Here is a 19,105-nt window from a genome sequence, read left to right as displayed (position 1 = left end):
TAGGCACTGTCAGGTTCATGAGTACATTTGGCTACACAGCAGGCTACTGGCAGGTCAGTCTAACCGAGCGCTCAAAAGAGAGGTCCGCATTCTCCACCCCGGGCAGGCAATACCAGGTTACCGTTATGCCCTTTCGGATTACTGAATGCCTCTGCCACCTTCCAAAGGATGGTGAACCAGATCCTAACTGGACTGGACGACTTCAGTGTTTCCGACTTAGATGACATGGTAGTATTCAGAAACACCTGGAAAGACAATCTGTCCCATCAGGAACAGGTGTTTCAATCAAGTCACGAGGAAGGATGGCTTGACAATCAAGGCATCCAAATGCCAGATAGCGCAGGGTATTGGGACTTACTTAGGTCACCAAGTAGGTAGCTTTAAGAAATAACATCTCCATGACAAAGTCCAGGCAGTGAAGGAGTGGGACATCTCCACCACCCAGACTTAAGTCAGAGCCTTCCTCTGCCTCATGGGTTATTACCAGCCTTTTATTAAGGGGTATGGGACCCTTCCCTTCCCTTAAACGATTCCATATAGAATAAACTGCCGAAGAAGGTCAATTCGATCCCTGCCTGTCAATCGCCCTTACAGAGCTTAAAGGTTCGCCCGTGCCAGCCCCAATTGTAAAGATCTCAGGGCAAGAGTTTATCATACAGACAGACGCTTGTGAATTTGACATTGGTGCAATATTAGCACAACTGAACTCTGAAGGGCTACAACAACCTTGTGCGTACCTAAGTAGGTGCTTGATCAAGCAAGAGCGCAATTGGACCACCATTGAGAAGGAAGTATTTGGGGTAGTTTGGGTGGTAGGCAGGTTGAAACCCTATGCATTTTGACCTCACTTTGAACAGACCACATACCTCTGACGTGGCTTATGGCCATTCAGGGTGTGAACCCCAAGTTACCTTGTTGGGCCATATCCCTACAGGGATTGGACTTGGACATCCAACACAAACCTGGGCTGCAGCACTCCAATGCAGATGGCCTCAGTCAGTGCTTTGACCAGGAGGATGAGCCAGACCCTTAGAATGGTGAGTCTCAACCTTTTTGGCTGGGGTGGGGAGGGGCGTGTGGGGAATTGCCATCTGGCAAGGGTGCAAAGCTCTGACTTTTTTTAACTGAACAAAAATGATGCAGGTTGTTGGATTCCCGAAAGGGTAATCTGCTGATCACATTCCCCTTTCACAAGCTCCATACCAAAAGCGATAGAAATGTTTCTACCACATAGAGGATACACTTAACACATGCACACCTGAAAACAAAATGATGATGATCATAAGTAACTCACGATGGTAGCAGGATAATCTTTAAAATAAAGCTATACCTGAGTTTAGGTTTAGTGTGTGGTACTATTTATGATCACAGCCACCACATTACAATTGATCTCGCAAATGCGTCACCTCCTGTGAGTCAGCTCTGCTGTGGAAGGTGGTGTGTATTCTGGTTAGCCAGGTGTAGCCCACGAAATGGCAGGACAGGAACATGGATAGCTGTTCCCCCGATGTGATCTGTTTGTGAGGGTAGCTAACACCCTCCACCCGAGCCAGACACACAGCTGGCCGATGTCTTGGGCCCTGGGCATCAAATGAGCAAACCCATTCAAAAGAGGTGCCTCACACCGGAATGCTACATCTCTAAAGCCTTTGTTCTCAATGTATGATAAGCAGGAGGGCTCTGGTCAATGGAAGAAGACTTACACCACTTTGATTCTCACTGTCCCTCTCTCTCTTTCCTGCCCCCTTCACTTTCTCTGGAGAAAAGGTCAGAAGGTCAAAGTCCACTCCGTTCAAGAGCAGGGAATGGACCAGTTAAGCAGGCTAGATTTAGACCAACCACCCCGAGGGCTTTGGCCTTTAAAAGAAGGAGTCTCCCACCCATTCATTAGATTCTTTAAGATCCTTCCGGATCCTTTATATCTGCAGATTCGCTCTGAAGAACTCACTGCACTTCCTTTGGGAAGGTTGTACTTTCCAAAGTCCTCAGCCTGAGGTGAAGAAGGAATCATCCAAGACAGAAGGAAGATCTATTCCCTACCCACTTCAATGGCACATTGGTAGTGACCTCTGCCGTGGGTCAGAACCTTCCACTCTGCAACAGATTCTCCTGAGCTGGGAGAGCTGAACCTTAACACAGCAATCCTATACTCAAGTTCCCCTAAGTGGGCCTTTACAGCAACCAAAGGGCCAGATCACCCAAATCTCCCTGTTCTACCCCACCAAACCAGTCGCTAAGTGTTTACCGCAATTGGTACAAGAGGGAAGTCACTGACGCTGGTTGCTGTGCTCTACCACCACTTCAAACTTGCTTGCACTTTGAACCAACTCAATGCTGTATCATTTCCTAGCTAATGCTCATCACCTGCTAGGCACTGAAGCGACCGCTCAACACCGGGACCAAACCGAATCACTGGAGTTTCAAATGGAAACTCTAACTAGGGGTTACAACCATGGATCGACACAGCTAGCTCTTTAACTGCCGTCTCATCGATCGCATCGAAAATCAGCACTTCGATGACCGTCACCCGCCGACTCAAACCGCTGGAGCGTCACTTTTTTACCCCTCCCAGTGGCTACAGTCTGTATTGGCCTGGCCAACTGCAAAGCATTTCTGTGACCACCCCAACCTGCATCCTTGAGAGACGTCCTTCTTCCACACAGAGCAGCTGCCTTCGGCCATATGCAATGGCTGCTTGCTGCTTGGGCACACACCATCCAACGTGCCCGAATTGAGCTTTATCTGCTCACACCTACAATTGACAACGGGTCTGATTTCATCAGCCCACCAGGAACTGAATAAAGGTACTGTTGGCTCTGAACAACCCCCTCGGTCTACTTGGACCCACTTGGACCCTAGAGATTGGTTAGGTCACGATCGCCCCTGTTTTCATCAAAGAAATCCTATTTGCGGCTAGGGATTTACCTCAGAGTGATACTTTCTCCAGTCTGTTGCACCTTGTCTGTTTTTCCTTTGGGGTAGATTTGTGTACCATGTTTTATATTTGTTCTGCATGAGGATTGTGTGTTTTATTAAAGTATATATACATTTGGAAATTAAATACCAAAAACAACCAACACCAAGATGGGCATCAAGATCGGGGGAGGAGTCTGGGTCTGGTGGGAAAACGTACATACTTCTGAGAAGGGTGGAGAATAGTGGGGAGATCTCCCAGGCCTCGACTCTCTCACTTCTACCGGAAATTTTGACTCAGGTCCTTCAGAATCTGGGGGTGGGCCCACAGTCTCTTTAAACAGACAGGGCTGGACATAATATGCTGGAACAAGAGATGTCCGAATACATTCAACTTGAGAAAAATGAGGGAGTACCTCTTTTATAAAGGAGATATTTTGATGCTGTAAGAAACGTGGTTGGTTTATCCAATTGATATAGAAGGCTTGACGATTTTCACCCAACCAGCAACCCAAAAAGCCAAAGGCAGACCAGCAGGTGTTCTGCTGACGGCATTTAAAAATACCAAAATTGGTGACCTTACATTGATCCACAATAGTAAAAAGGTCATTCAAGTTTGCAAAGCATCTATAAAAAATCAGAGGTCTCCCATTGAGTTGATCATTGTAAATCTATACTGGAACCCGCATGCTCCTGCTTGCAGGTTTTTCTGAATGATCTGGCTGAGGTCTTAGAAGGGATTAAGACAGATTTTGGAGTGATTCATATAATTCTAGGGGGTGATTTGAATTCCCATTGCATTCCATTAATAAAAAGAGGGGCCATTTAGAGATCGTGTAGAATATCAGAGAAAGGCAGATCTTGGGTAGAGTTCCTGACTGGCTGGGGCCTAAAAATTACGAACGGATCCTTGCCGGGGGATGTTCCAGCAACCACAACTCAGCATCAGGGCTCCTCTGTTTCAATAATTGACTACATTTTTCTATCAGCCGACCTCTTCAAATATAATGTCTCATTGAATATTGAGCAGGAAGGCAGGAGTGATCATTCACAGCTAGAGTTAGCTTTCTCTGACATGGCTCATAGTTTACACGACATACAGAGGCAGTCCATGGAGAATAGGAAAGGGAAAGTCCGCCTTCCAAAGTATAAAGGGGAGGGAGAGGCTCTAAATAGTTACCTCCTTAATGTTCCAGAGTCCCCTCTTCGTGAAAACTGTAGACACAAGGTCTTTATTAAATTCATCTGGTCTACTTGTTCACCAAGGCTGTGAGATGGGGTAAAAAGCAGGTCCACGTCATTCATTTGACGAGGAAACTACACAAAGGAAAAAACAATTGAATCAGAAATTGAGGAAACTGAAGAAGGTGGATAGAAGTGGGGCTGAGCAGAAAAGAGAGTCTGGAGCCCTTTTTCAGAACTATAAGTGTTCATCAGTGGGAAGAAGAATGTGGCGCCTCCAACAAGATGGTGAACAGATGCGAAAGTTGTTGAGTAATAAGGAATCTAGAAACTTCTGGTCTGTTATTAATCAGCTGGAGGGCAATTCAAGCAGTATTCTCTGCAACTTGGTGTTGGAAAAAGGGTGAACGACCACTTGTCCACGGTATTTGAAAAGCCTGAAGGGAACGCTCATTTTCATGTTAAAGACTCTGTGTGGAGTCTTCCCTTCGATGAACAGACTCTGGTGGATTTAATTTCGAGCAGCTCATCCTCCAAGGCTGCCAGTCCAAATGGGTTAACCTATCAGGTTTTAAGAAGCAACCCTTTATTTTTGGTGAAATAGCTCTGCTGGTTGTTTAAGGATATTTTAGTGAGACAAAAATATCCACCCTCTTGGAAATCGGCAATCATAATTCAAAGGCGGGCGACCGGAGGGTGCCAGTGAATTACCATCCAATTGCCCTCCTGGACATTGAAAGCAACCTTTTCATGAGAATTCTTTTGGATGAAGTTTAAAATAGGGTGAAGGAGGCAAAGATCCTCTCTAGATAACAGACAGGGTTCAGGAGTGGTCTTTCCACGGCCCTAAATGGAGTTGCATTAAATATTATGAGTGAAAAATCAGGAAGTAAGGGAGGACAGATACTCTTCAGTGCTTGGGTGGATTTCTTGAAAGCGTTCGACCAAGTCGATGGAAACCACCTATGGTCAAAGCTAAGGGCGTGGGGTATCCCAGAGGGTTTACTGTCAATGTTGGTCGAGCTCCATAAGAACACCACAGTTGGAGTCCACCTAGACATTGAGGGGTGGCTGTGTGAGTCCATCAGTTTTGAAAGAGGAGTCCGGCGGGTTGCCTAGGAGCACCCCTTTTTTCAATTTATATCTTGCAGATGTTGGGGAATATTTGAAATCACCGACGTTGGCTAGTCCGATGATTAATGGTTGTAAGGTGCATTGGCTGGCCTACGCCGATGATGTGGTCCTGCTAGACAGCACAGTGGTGGGGTTACAACACCTTCTGAACAAACTCGACTGTTATGCAAGAGAGAATGGTCTCGCTGTAAACCCTACTAAATCTAGGATAATGGTCTTTAGACACAGGCAAAAAAAGGTAATCTATTCTCATTGGGAGATGGGAGGGCAGCGTATAACAAGAGTGGAGTAACTGGTTTATCTGGGTTATAAAATCTATGCCTCCCCAGCCAACTGCAAGGTGGTGCAAGACATACAGACAGCCCTAATCATGCAATTCATCCCCCAGATGAAAATTCTTTTAGCGAAATACTGCACATTTTCGATCCTCCCCCTGATTAAATATTACCAGGCTAAGGTGATCCCAGTAGTTCTGTATGGGCTAAAGGCGAAGGCTCTATTGTGGTAAGCAGATTGGCAAAGATGTGAGGGTCTCATCTGGAAGAAGGTTCTTAGCCTACCAGCGAGTATCTCAGATTCTTGCATCAGATTTGAATTGTGTTTGCAGTCACTAAAATCCAAGCTGATTGGAAGCTGACCTCTCTATATCGGCTGTTTAAGACGGTTCAGTATTGGACGCTATATGTGGACATCAGATCCCATATGGAGAACAACAGATCCAAAATTCGAACAAATCTGGGGACACAGGTTGTGGAGGGATTAACCAAAGCAGACATGGACCTTGAAACGTTAACCCAGAATCCAGTGAAGGCAAAAAAGGCCTTGGACACAATGGACTGGATCTCTACAATAGATAACATGCGATCCAAGATTGGTGCAAACTCATTTTTGACAGTGGATAAAAAATTAGGTCATATCACAAAATACCTACTGAAGTTCCCGGATTGGAAGATAAGGAAAAAGTTCCTCAGATTACAGTTGAATATAGCTCAAACTGGGGAGGTGCTCTCAAAAAGAGGAATGAGGGATTCAACCAAGGGCTGTTGTATTGGGTGTAAACCCCAGAGGAACAAACACTTAGACATCTGTTAGTGGACTTGCAAAGGAATATGGCAGTTAACATCTTTGTCATTTGCCAGATTTGGTGTGAACTTGTGCCGGATATGTTTTGAGATTGGTTAATCTCAGGGAAGAATCAGGCACTCTCAATTGCAGTAGTACAGGTGTTGGAAAGATTTAACATGATAATTTAGAAGGGTTATCTTTTTGTCAAGGTTGAGAAGACATATTTCTGGTTCTCCTTTAATTGTCTGGTGAATGCTTTTGGTTGAGTCGATGTTACACTATAGATTTTTCTTTGGGTCTTACCTCCACCTTCCTCATTCCTTCCATATCGCGCCTTTTTTGTGTTTAATTAGACACTAGTTTTAGGATTGGGCTGTTGATCTATTATGAATTTTATAAGTCGTTTATTTATGTTTATTATGAATTGGGAAAACATGTTAGTAAAATGTGAATTTTATGTGTATGTGTAAAAGGTTCAATTTTAAACGGACAAAAAAAAAGAAAAATATATATATATATATATATATATATATATATATATATATATATATATATATTTTGTGAACCTTGATGGGACATTCTGTTTATTTTGGACTGTGATGTACTGTGTTGTTTGGGTCGCTACTGGTTCACCTTCACATCCCTCTTAGGAGCCTAGCCTTCCCTCGGCTCATGTTACCACAAAAGGCGAAGGAGGTGTCCCTGTTTTACCTTTATGATTGTATTGTGTTTTGGTTTGTAGAAGTGTGAGGGCTGAGTGGGCCCTTTTACCTCTACTCATCCTTGTGCTACTGAGGGGCAGAATCCAATTTGTCACAACCCATTAAAACATACACAGTCCCTCTCCTACCTAAACATCGGTTCACCATGCTAGATGGCTCTCGGTTGCTTCTCCTAAGGTTTCTACTCCTCATCTTTAAATCTAGCTGTAGACGTACCCCCTTTGCCTTGCTGACTGTTTCCTTACATATTCTCCCACTCAGATTCTGTGATTTTCACCTCTCAAAAACCTTTCTGTCCCCTGCTTTTCCTGTCCCTCTGCTTGTTCTTCTCACTACTTGACATGGCCACTGGAATGTTCTCCCTCAACCATCAAAGCCATTCCACCAGTGGACTTGTTCAAGTCCAAGCTCAGGCTCCACTTGCTAGCAAGTGAAGAGGTGTCTCAAACACCCATGCTATCCCTCCTTAACTGATCATCTACTCTGCTTTGTTCAGTGCTCTCACATAAGGATGTACAGATGTAAATGCATATTGTACCACTGTACATTTTGGACATAACCCCTAAATGTTTATCTTATTTCTGTTCCATTCCCTAATCATTCGCTCCAGTGCATGGTCCTTTACATTATCCATCCACCACCTGGTGTGCGTCATCCATACATCAGGAACTGCCTCCACGTTTTGTAATACGTTCTCTGTACCCCATTTTTGATAGCAATTACATTCTCCCCAGCCCATTGCCCTTTTGGGGCAGGTGCCATTGAGCTGGCTGTAGGTGATTTATCAGCCATGGCCCCCTGTGTTCTGTAATTGAACCTGAATTTGTGGCGGGAAGTCGAGGGAGTGATGGGTCAAACTGTGCTTGAAAGGGTCGAGGGAAAGGGGACATAGATGATTTAGTAAACATTTCTTCGATCTGGCCTTTGCACTGAACACGTGCTTTTCTAGCTCAGTAAAACGCAGGCATGGCTTTTTGCAAAAAATGAAATGCCTTAGTCCTTCTTCTATTACCTGAAGCCAGGTTCTGCCTTAGCTCTATACAGGCCGAGCAAATACTGGTGTCCAAATCATTTATTTTTCAATCTCAAGCTGTGTGCTGTGAGCATAGGCAGTAGGGTATGAAGGCAAACGTATATGTAAGAGTGAAGTCTTGATTCCATTAAGATTTCCATTGTGCGAGGCAGTAGGCGAGGGGCACTCGGAAAATATTGTACGTTTTTGAAAGCTGATTTCCTTCGGTGATATCAGCGTTCAAGTGGCCAGACAATTTCTCCTGCATCCGGCGACGCTAATGACAGGCGAATGATCTCTGGGCCGTGTGTTGATGCCAGAATGAAGATGGAGGTCTCAAGTGGGAAGGAGCTGCAGGAATGGCAAAAACAACCTGTGCTGGGGACATTCGTTTCCAAATGTAACGTCAAATGGGTTTCGATCACTCTATATGCAATGCATTGTTACCCGTCTTAGTGAACTCTGTTAAAAAGTATACAAATAATATTGTGTCCTTTGAAATAACAAAACGAACAGAGGGGCAAATTCACAAAACGCTTTCAGGAGTGAATATATTTTGTGCATGGAACTTAATTAGTGAATACATTAATATTTTATTATGCGCCTAATACCGGAGACCAATCTCTTAATGCAGCCTGGATTCGAACCAGTGTTGCTCTGCATTGTCTTGCTTCCAAAATAAATACGTTGCCCCTGAGCTATGACCGTCAAAAGTAACACGCACATCACAAAAAGTCTATAAATGATTTCTGACTTTTCCATGAATGCAGGATTTGGAGCAAATTATACTTTATAGTGCCTGCGCAACATGAACGTGCGCAAATTGTGCACATTTATCTGATAAAGAGGTTCCAGTTCATTCTCTGGAATTATGGGTGAGGGCGTGCGTCAGCGGCAATTTGAGGGCGTAACTTTGAAAGAAGTAAACACCCACAATAGTGTCACTTAAAATATTTCCACCAAAAATGATTACTGTTTGCAATTACGTTACCATTGCTTAACTTGCTCCTTGATATTCCAGGTGTATTGTGTAATTGTGAGGCAAATGAATATTTACATTCTTCATTACAAATTAGATATGCGGATACACGTCACAATTTTTTTTGTATTGTAAGACAAAAATTGGTGAATAGCATACTTTGTGACTAAATTCAGTCGCAACCTTTGTGAGTCTCATTTTTAGGTAAAAGTTATGTCCAGGCGTTGGCATTACTTAAACCGGCAGCAGCCCTTTGCAAATTGGCTCTACTATTTGCAGCAATTCAAAGATATCAGGTAATATTATCCCCACCAAAAATATCCCTGTATATATGGTCATCGGGAACGGACATAGGCCAGAAATTTCTTGTGGGGATAATATTTGGGATTTTTGGGAGCAGGGGCTGTAGAGGTTTCCCCCGCTCCATTTAAAATAATATATGGATTGCGGAGGGGGTGCCCCGCAGGTTCCATGGCTTAATATTGTGCAAAAAACCAATTCAAAGAGACACTTTAGGGTTCATACTGATCATGTTTCCTGCTTCTAAAAGCATTCATTTTTTAAAACAACATGTTTGTAGTGCAGCTATCCAACAAAGGAAAGATCAGCCCAATGCAAGATGGGCACCATGGAGCCGCGAGAGGAGCTTGAGCACGAGTCCTTCTCAATGAGCATGTAGGGCATGTTGTGGGAGCCAAAGGAGGAGTTCACATTAAGGAAATTGGGGAGGCGAGACAGGGGAGGTTTGCAGGAAGATGGGTAAGCAGCACGTGTCAGCAAGAAGCCCCAGTGGAGACAGCAGTTTAGGCAGCGCTGCGGAGGGGGCAGCCCACAGCATGAGAGAGCAGACAAATAACCTGGGACCAAAGAGGCCACAGGGGGTGGGGAAGGGGCAGAACACAAGCTGCAGACACAGGGTTAGCCCCAAACCCCTCCCTTCTCACCCAGCTTCAGGGGTACAGACAGCATAAGGGCCATAGCAGGATGCCAAGGCACATTAGCAAGTGCCACGCCCAGAAAAGAGATTGGTGAGGCAGAAAGTCACAACAGGTGGCCAACAATGAGCACTGTGAGGTGCTAACTGCCATCAGCGCCAACCGGCCAGAGGTATGGAAAGCTGCCCCCACAAACACACATAGTCTAGGGGAAATCCTTTAGGATATAAGGAGCTACCTGAGCAGCAAGAAAACAGAAGGAGCGGTTTTCTGTACAGAGCATCACAGGTAATCTGCACATGCAGAATAGTTTTCTTTTTTGGAAACATTGGCCTGTATCCCTTTAACAATAGCCGTGAGCTTTACTTTGCGCCGGTTTTTGCCTTGCTCCGTTCAGAACATGTAGCTTGCAAAACAAAGTCACAAAGACCGTGATTTTGGCCTTGCTCCGATCCACCAGGCAAGCACGCACGTCGGAAATACAAGCCCTTCCCTGATGCAGAGGCTGTGAGCTTCACCATGCTCTGACCAGAAAAGTGGGGGATGAAGAAAATAAACAGCGCCCCAGGAAGCATCTGAGTGAAGAAGGACACAGCCGGGTAAGCATAAGTAAATCCGACTCACCGGAGGTTCCAACGAAGGCAGAGGAGACAGCCAGGAGCCTCAGACAGCATGGTCAGCTTCACGAAAGGATGAACGCTGGTTTGCAGAGGGAGGAGCTACGCACGTAAGGAAGAAAGGGACCGGCCTGGGTTGCTGCGGCGACCGTAGCTGGAAACTAACAAGGAAACACAGAGTAGGGAGCTCGGGACATTGCAAGCTGAGAATTGAGGATTCCAAACTCCACGGCACACGCAGTGCGCGGAGTGGGGGCATCTACAAATAAACTCAGCTCTGATATATGTTGTGGTGCTGCCCCTTTAAGGGCTTCGGCACGCGGCGGAGTGATGCTGCACTCCGCCGCGTGCCTTTAAATAAAGGGGGCGAATCCGTACGGTCATTGCGACCGGGGAGCCCGAATCGAGCGGACGTCTTAGTCTGTCATAGGGGGCTGGGGGATCATGGAACATCTCACTGGGGTATGCAGTGCCCCACAATAGTGGCGACGAGGCCGGTATTACACCCAGGCCCGGCGGTGAAAGCAAACTTAATTTTTGTTTCAGAACAAGGGACGGAATCCACTCGTTCCATGCCGAGGAGAGGGTTTACACCAGGAGGCACGGGAGGATTGTGGCGTTCCAGAGGAGTCCATTTTCAAGGTGTTTTTCATCGAGTGAAGGTGAGGCGCTGAGGGGATACCTGCTATTCCATGTATGTACCCTAGGCCTCCCTGGCTCAATTTTTGGACACTCCTCACTGGAATTTGAGCTGTATTACAACCTTTGTGGCCACATACATTGTGATTACACTTTCTGCTACTTAATCTGTGTCCTGGTTTGGAACTGGTGTGGACTGCTGAAGATCAAGAAGGCCGGCAGTGGTGTGCCTTGTGTGTCCTGGTGGGGGAGTTTTGAAGATCAAGGTGCCAGATTTCGGCCAGTCTGGCTGGGTGAGTTGTGGCCCCTGTGTCATCCAAAAGGGGTGCTTGTGCGCTTGACCCATGAGTGATCCTGCTAACCAGAACGGAGGGCAACCAGTAGCTGAACAACAGCCTCAAGGCCAGCCCCCACCTGTACTTCCAGCCATGGCCCAGATGAGGCCCCCAGCGGCACTTCAACCCATCCCTGAGTTCAAAGTGTCTGGCCATCCATTCAGCCTTGCGACCAGGTGGAAGCAATGGATCAATCGCTTGGACATGTTTTTCAGGGCAACGATGGAAACTAACGATGACAGCAAGTTGGCCACATTGTTGTATGCCGCAGGGCCTGCTGTGCATGAAATATTTGACTCCCTCCTGTCTACTGACACATCAAATGGCAAAGCAAAGACAGCTCTCCACAATTATTTTCTTCCCCTGGCCAATGCTGATTATGAGCGGTTTGTAATGCTCTCCATCCGCCAGAAGGAGGATGAGACACTGGACACTTTATATGGCCATATCAGGCAGTTGTCGGTGGCATGTGCATGGGACAATCCTGATGACATGGTCAGAAACCAGCTCATACAAGAGTGTTCATCAGGGTAGTTGTAGAGACAGGTGCTGAGAGAACCTGGGATCACCTGACCCCGCATCCTAGAGCTGGGTCGCTGCCAGGAAGTCTCAGAGGTACGTGTGTCAAGGATGGAAGCATGTGGACGTCCCGCCAAAGCGGAGGAGGTCTGTGCAGTAGGGCTTGGTGGCCGAGGTGCCAGGAGGCCGGCTGGCAACTTCCGCGACAGGGGCGGAAAGCCGGGGGAGGCATGCCTAAAGTGTGGTTACGACCTGCCTCACCCTGCAGAGTGCCAGCGGCAGGAAGAACATGCGGTGGATGTGGCCTGGCCGACCACTACGCCAGAGTATGCAGAGTGTCCCTGCCAATGATGGTTCCCAGGGGCCCTGTGCGGTCTGGTTTCTTTAGACAATCTTGCCTGCCAAATGTCGGCCAGGTCGATCAGGGTGAGGTGGGCGCACAACCGGACGAGGAGGAAGAGGAAGAGAACATTTTCTTCATCTCGAGCATAGATGCCCTTAAATCCAAGAGCAGAAGGCAGCCGCGGTGCATTGTGGCAGTGAATGAGTCTCCCATGCCCGTGCTGGTGGACACGGGGGGGTCTGTAAATGTGATGGCCCGAGAACACTATGACGCCATGGAATCCCCATCCCCAAATCTCTCTGCTCCCATTCGGGGGTTCCCAACCAATTCCCCTGGATGGAACATTTGTGGCTGAGGTGGAGCATGGTGGTTCCAGAATAAAAGCAAGGTTTTATGTGACGCCTGTCAGTACCAACACACTGCTGAGCTGCGCTCCAGCGGAGGCCCTCGGAATAGTGAGCTTTGCATAGTCGGTGTACGTGGAGGACACCCAGACATTACTTGACAAATATGCCCAACTATTCCAAGGCATTGGGCAGATGGCTGGCCCTCAAGCACCGCAGGGTGCCCTTCCACCTGAGGGAACTGGTAGACAAAGAACTGGACAACTTGGTGAACCTTGATATCATCGAGAAAGTGGATGGTCCGACACCCTGGGTGTCTCCTATTGTGGTTGCCAGAAAACCCAAGCAACCTGACTCGGTGAGGATCTGTGTAGATATGAGACTCACCAACAAGGCGATCCGGAGAGAGCGACATCTCACACCGACCATAGACGATATTATCACTGAGCTCCAAGGGGCTCGCTTCTTCTCGAAGCGTGATCTCAGGGCCAGATACCATTAAGTCCTCTTACATCCAGATTCAAGGTACATCACAACATTCATGACTCACCAGGGCCTATACCGGTATAAGAGACTCAGCTTCGGGGTGTCCTCGGCAGCTGAGGTTTTTCAAAACATAATCAGGGGTGCACTGGCCGATCTTGAAGGTGTGCTGAACATCAGTGATGACATTCTTATATTCACCAAATCTGAAGTGAACCACCAACAGAAACTGGCCAAGACATTCAAACGACTGCAGTCCTGGGCTTGACTGCAGTCCTTTGGCTTAATGTTTAAAGAGGGAGGAGTGTCTCCCGATCCCCGAAAGGTAAAGGACATTAAAGACGCATGCCCACCTGAAAAAGTGTCAGAAGTCAGAAGTTTCTTGGGCATGGTAACCTATTGTTGCCGCTTCATCAAAAACTTGGAACCCAGGACCGAGCCCCTACGGGCCCTCACTAAGAAAGAGACAGTGTGGCAGTGGAGACCACTTGAGCAAGCCGCTTTCGAGGACATTAAGAGCGCCCTCACGGCAGAAGACATGATGACGTTCTTTGACCCCATCCTCCAGTCCAAGATAATCGTGGATGCAAGCCTGTTCGGCCTGGGGGCCATGCTGACACAGATTGGGCCTGACTCCAGCGTCCGCCTGGTGGCCTAGGCCATCAAGCCACTGTCTGAGACCAAACAGCGCTACTCTCAGATCGAACGGAAGGCTCTGGCTGTTTTATGAGGGTGCAGGCACTTCCGTCTGTACCTTCTGGGTAGGCCAGTGATAGTGGTTACCGACCATAAGCCCCTTCTCCCAATCCTGGCCAGATCATCATCAAAACCACCGACAAGGATTGAAAGATGGATGCTTGTGCTTCTGGAGTATGGGATCTTGCTGGTCTACCAGCCTGGCTCCAACAACGCAGCCGACGATATGTCTCGCCATCCGAGGGGCACACCGACAGCGAGATGGATGCCTGTGCAGAAGAAGCTGATGATCACGTTCAACTGGTGGTGGAAGCGGCAACCCCAAATGCCCTGCTACTGGAGGAATTGGAGGCCGCCGCCACCCAGGACGAGTGCTTCCACATCCTCAGAATGGCCATGCAGCAAGGTTCCTGGAGGAATGTGCTGGAGTCGTTGGCAGGGTGCACGCAAGAGGCAAAGGTGGTGCTTGAGCAGCTGTGGAAGGTGTCTTTCTCAGCAACCGGGCTGCTATTGAGAGGAAATCGGATTGTGGTCCTTCAGGCCACAGTCCAAGAGGTAATTGGCCTGGCCCATCAAGGCCATCAAGGGGCCGCAAAGATCAAGGCCCACCTACGCCTCAAGGTATGGTTCCCTGAGTTCAAGCGACGTGTTGACAAGTATATAGCCTCATGTGTGTGGTGCCAGGCCGCGTCCCCTGCACAGAGAGAGCCCGCCATTGAAGCCATGCCCTGTGGCACGCGTCCCTGGGAGGAAGTCCATGAGGACTTTGGTTCCACCTCGCAAGGTACTCATTTCCTGGTGGTGGTGGTTGATGAGTACTCCAGGTACCCGGAAGTCGAATTCATCGAGTCAGTGGCTTTCGAGCATGTGGTGGTGGCGATGGAGAAAGTATTTGCTGCTCATGGACTCCCCACAACTCTGTGCTTGGACAATGGGGCCCCATTCCAATGCAAGCAATTTGCAGTCCTGATGGACGATTATGGTGTGCAGTATCGGAAGGTCACCCCGCTCTGGCCTAGGGCCAATGGGGAGGCGAGAGACTAATGCACACCTTGAATAAAGTGTTCCGCATCGCACAAGGGCAAGGGCGATGCCTGGAAAGGGCACTATATCAATTCCTACGGGTGTATCGGACAACCCCACACACCCCCACGGGGTGGCCCCGGCCGAAGCACTATTAAATCGGTGCCCGAGGGGGCTACTGCCTGAGGTCAGGGAGAAGGAACCGGGAGTCATCAACGACCAGCAGGTGGAACACGACAGACGGATGAGGATCGAGCAGGAGAATGTAAGGAGAGGCCTCCGACCTCAGCAACTTGTGCCTGGGGATGAGGTGCTAATTCGAAACAGGCACCCCCGTGGGATGCTATCTCTGACATATGAACCTGAGCCGCTGGACGTGTTTGCGGTAAAAGGGTTCATGGTGACTGCCTCGGATGGCCGGGCATCGGTCACAAGGAATGTAAGCTTCTTTAAGAATCTTGGGGAGCCCAGGGCCGAGGCACCCAAGGACCAGGACGTTGTGGACATACCCGACGAAGGTGGGGGTGCCGGACCCCTCCCTCGATCTCCTGTCAGTGTGCCGGCCACCAGCAGAACTCCTCTCCCCAAGGCGAGCAGGAGGTACCCCCTGAGGACAGGGTGAGGGAAACCTGTTCCGCCTCAGTGACTATGTCTTGGAGCAGTGACTGTGCGTGACCCTGGTGGGGTCTGCCATTCATGGTGGGCGGAAGGGCCCTGGGCTGGCTGTGAATAAAGGGGTTTACAGGGTACAGTTGTTTGGTTTGACATTGTTAATTTGTTTCTTGTGTTCAGTTTCATTGAGAAAGTTAATGTGTTCATTGTCCTCATTGAAAAGGAGGAGTGTGGTGCTGCCCCTTTAAGGGCTTCGGCAAGCGTCGGAGTGACGTTGCACTCTGCCGCATACCTTTAAATAAAGGGGGCGCGCACGCACTGTCAATGCGACCAGGGAGTCCGAACTGAGTGGACGTCTCAGTGTGTGTCTGTCACAGGGGGCTGGGCGTTCATATGATACTCTTGAAAAAATGCTTTCCAGCCATACATAAACATCAGCAAGCAGAGACCTTGTGATCACAAACTCCACGGCACACCCAGTGATCGCAGTGGGAGCATTCTTCAAATAAACACTTGCACAAACATATTTCATGCTTTGGTAAAACAACGTTTTTCAAGAAAATAGAAAGCAGCAATTTCTGAACCTCTCGGCACAGACACGCAGCAAAGCACTCAGGTTGAAAGCAAGCCACTGGGGGGAAAAACATACTTGCAGACACGCTCTGTTTTTGTTGGGAGCGCATTGACAGGGAAATCATATGCTGGGCTTACAAATCCTGTTTACGGCGCTTTCGCTGTAAAGGAATTGTTGGCAAAACTCGGAGCAAAGTTTTTTCCACCCGACAATTTCAAAGGCCAACGCAACGAGCCGGTTTGCTGGGCTGGGCTGGCGAACATTACCCAGTATTTCTTTACATTAACATTCTTGCAGGGACAACACAACCAAGTGAACAGGCGCACAGGGGTAGGCGGTAGAGGGTCCCCAGGGATAGAACTTGATGCAATTTCAAGGGCAAATTCAAACAGGCCTGTTTGGATCAACACTGCTCGCACGGTGCACAAGGTTGCAACAGGGGCGTCGGTAGGGTGGGCTGGGGGGCCAGCCCCCCCCCCTGTGAAACCCTGCCCCCCCCCCCCCCATGTGCCTCCCTACCTAAGACAAGCAGTGACCATGTTCTCCCCTTACTTTTGTCTGTGCCCCCTACTTTTGTCTTTGGCCCCCTAGGTGCCCCTCCTAAATTTGGTTCCTGGCGACGCCACTGGGTTGCAATGAATAATGATTGGCGAGATTGAACAGATGAATTCAAGCAACATTTCTTGTAGGAGCACGGCGCACATGGTGCAGAAGGCTTGATGATTTTGGTTACCATGGTCATGCATGGGTAAATTACAGAGATAGCACTAGCGATAGGGGTAAAAGGCAGTCATTTTATTTGTGAAGGGTCCCCACGGTGAGGGCAGTGTTGTTGCGAGTAAGTTACATAGACAAAAGCGCTCGCAGAACATCCTGGGTTACAGCAATTGTAAGGGGGCTGATTAAGAGGATATAGCGCAGCTAGACAAACAAGGGTAGCATGTTGTAATCATGGCATGCACAACCCCGTCCCGGGTGATAGGAATAGTTCCAAACAATGGGCAGGCTCAGGCTGGGCAGACCTGTGTTTTTGCCGTCGTGAAGAAAGCGTGTATTAAGGAGTGGCAAGCTCCTTTAATTACATTCTGCTATAATGTTAAGGTAAGGCGCAGAAACAAAATACAGAAGAACAGCATGGGAAGCCTGGCTCATGTAACCCACCATAATTTAAAGTTGTACTCCCAAAAGTGAAGTCAGGGCACGGACGTTCAAGGTAACAGGTGCCATGATTTTGCACCGTGCAGACAGACAGTGTGACTGACAATGTGCAGCATGCAGAAGAAGGCTGCAGCAATTCTTTTGCCAAAAGTGGGGCGAAAGACGGGCCAAAGAAACAGAAGGCACCAGCAATGTCCACAAACGGTGGAACAAGCATATGGCAGAAAGTTCTGGGGCAAGTAAGAGAACGGAAAACCACTGAGGAAGGCAGCAACAGGAAGAAGAAGGGTTGGGGCAATGGAGAAAAGAAAGTAAGATGGAAAAATAAACAGGCAATAGACGGCGAAGAAAACGAGACATCAAAAAAGGAGGGGTGTCCAGTTCGCTCAACACTCCGAACGGAGTTTCAGCTGCATTAGTCAAGTCTGGGGAGGATAGCACAGGGGCAATGCGCTCGCCTTGTAAGCAAGACAACGCAGAGCAACACAATTTCAATCCCTGGTCCGTCCTTAGTAACTACTGGGTATTTAAGAGCGTTATACAACCAATTATATTTACAACTATGTAGCATGGGCTGACATGGGAGTGTTGATACAGTTGGGCTGAATGTTGTATACACAGGATACTGCTACCACTGGAACAAGAACACAGCACAATGCTGTGTACAACCCGGCATGGGGACAAGAAACTTGTTTATCCAGAAAGTTTGCAAGGAAACAGACAGGAAATTGCAAATAAAAGGAGGAACTTAAAGAAAGGGTCCCCAGGTCGCACAACAATCCGCACGGAGCACAACAAATGTATTCTGCAAACGCAGAATAGTACAAATACAGCAGACAAGAGCACAGCACGAGCTCACAGAGAAAACAACAAGAGCACCACACAGGATCACAAAAATGGATTTCTGGCAGTCTACGGACGATTACACTTGAAGCGGGTAAGGAACCATGGTTAGTGGGGGACAAATGTAGGGTGCAAGCCGAGCCCGCCAAAAAACACTGTAGTTCCTGACAAACCATTTCCTGTTATCGCTAGTCCAGGCGGGCCCAGGGGAGGGGTGTTTCAGCATCAAGGGCACTAAGGAACATTTACCACACCGGCATTCACGAGTAGTGCAGCAAAAGGGCAAACGGCCAACAAGGGCACCACAAGGTGCTAAGGGCAGTCGGCGCTACAAAGCCCCCACAAACATATGGTGAAAGTGAACTATGTGGATAGAAGGAGCCACTGGGGAACGAGAAATCAAGTCAATAGCGCTTCATACGGAGCACCACAAGTGGGTGACCGGCTGGTTCAGGGCCAGTAAAAAAGAGGCCAGTAGATAACGAAATAACAGTTACAGGGTATAGTACTGGAAGCCAGTCAGATAGCACAGTGAGACTCTGGTTCGAATCCCGGCAAGACCAAACTCAGCCTTTTTATCCTTCCAAAGTCGATAAATAAGCACCACATGCCATGGGTAATAATAAGCAGCGCTCAGATGCCTGGGGGGTTCATAGCGCAATATAAATATGAATTATTATTGATTGGGGGTGGATTTACCCCAGAGGACACACATTTAAAAAAGAAGTATCTTCCATGGAAGGGGGCAAAAAACAAAACATGCACAACCCAGACATTGAAGGAAGCAGCTCAAGGGGAAGCTTTCACAGCGCAAAACACGGGTTGAACTAGCGGCGCAGCAGAGTGAACAAACAACCAGTAGCAATGATGACAGCCCAAACTGCCAGACGCAGTCAGGGTTTCCCAACGAGGTTTTACCCGGGGGCGTTTTTCCTTATGAACAGACAGCCGTGCCAAGCATCGTCAGAGGTAAATTT

This window comes from Ambystoma mexicanum, chromosome 1q (genome assembly GCF_040938575.1).
Source record: "Ambystoma mexicanum isolate Mex_15411 chromosome 1q, UKY_AmexF1_1, whole genome shotgun sequence".
NCBI lineage: Eukaryota > Metazoa > Chordata > Amphibia > Caudata > Ambystomatidae > Ambystoma > Ambystoma mexicanum.
The sequence above is the reverse complement of the archived record's forward strand: the minus strand, read 5'-3'. Positions refer to the sequence as shown.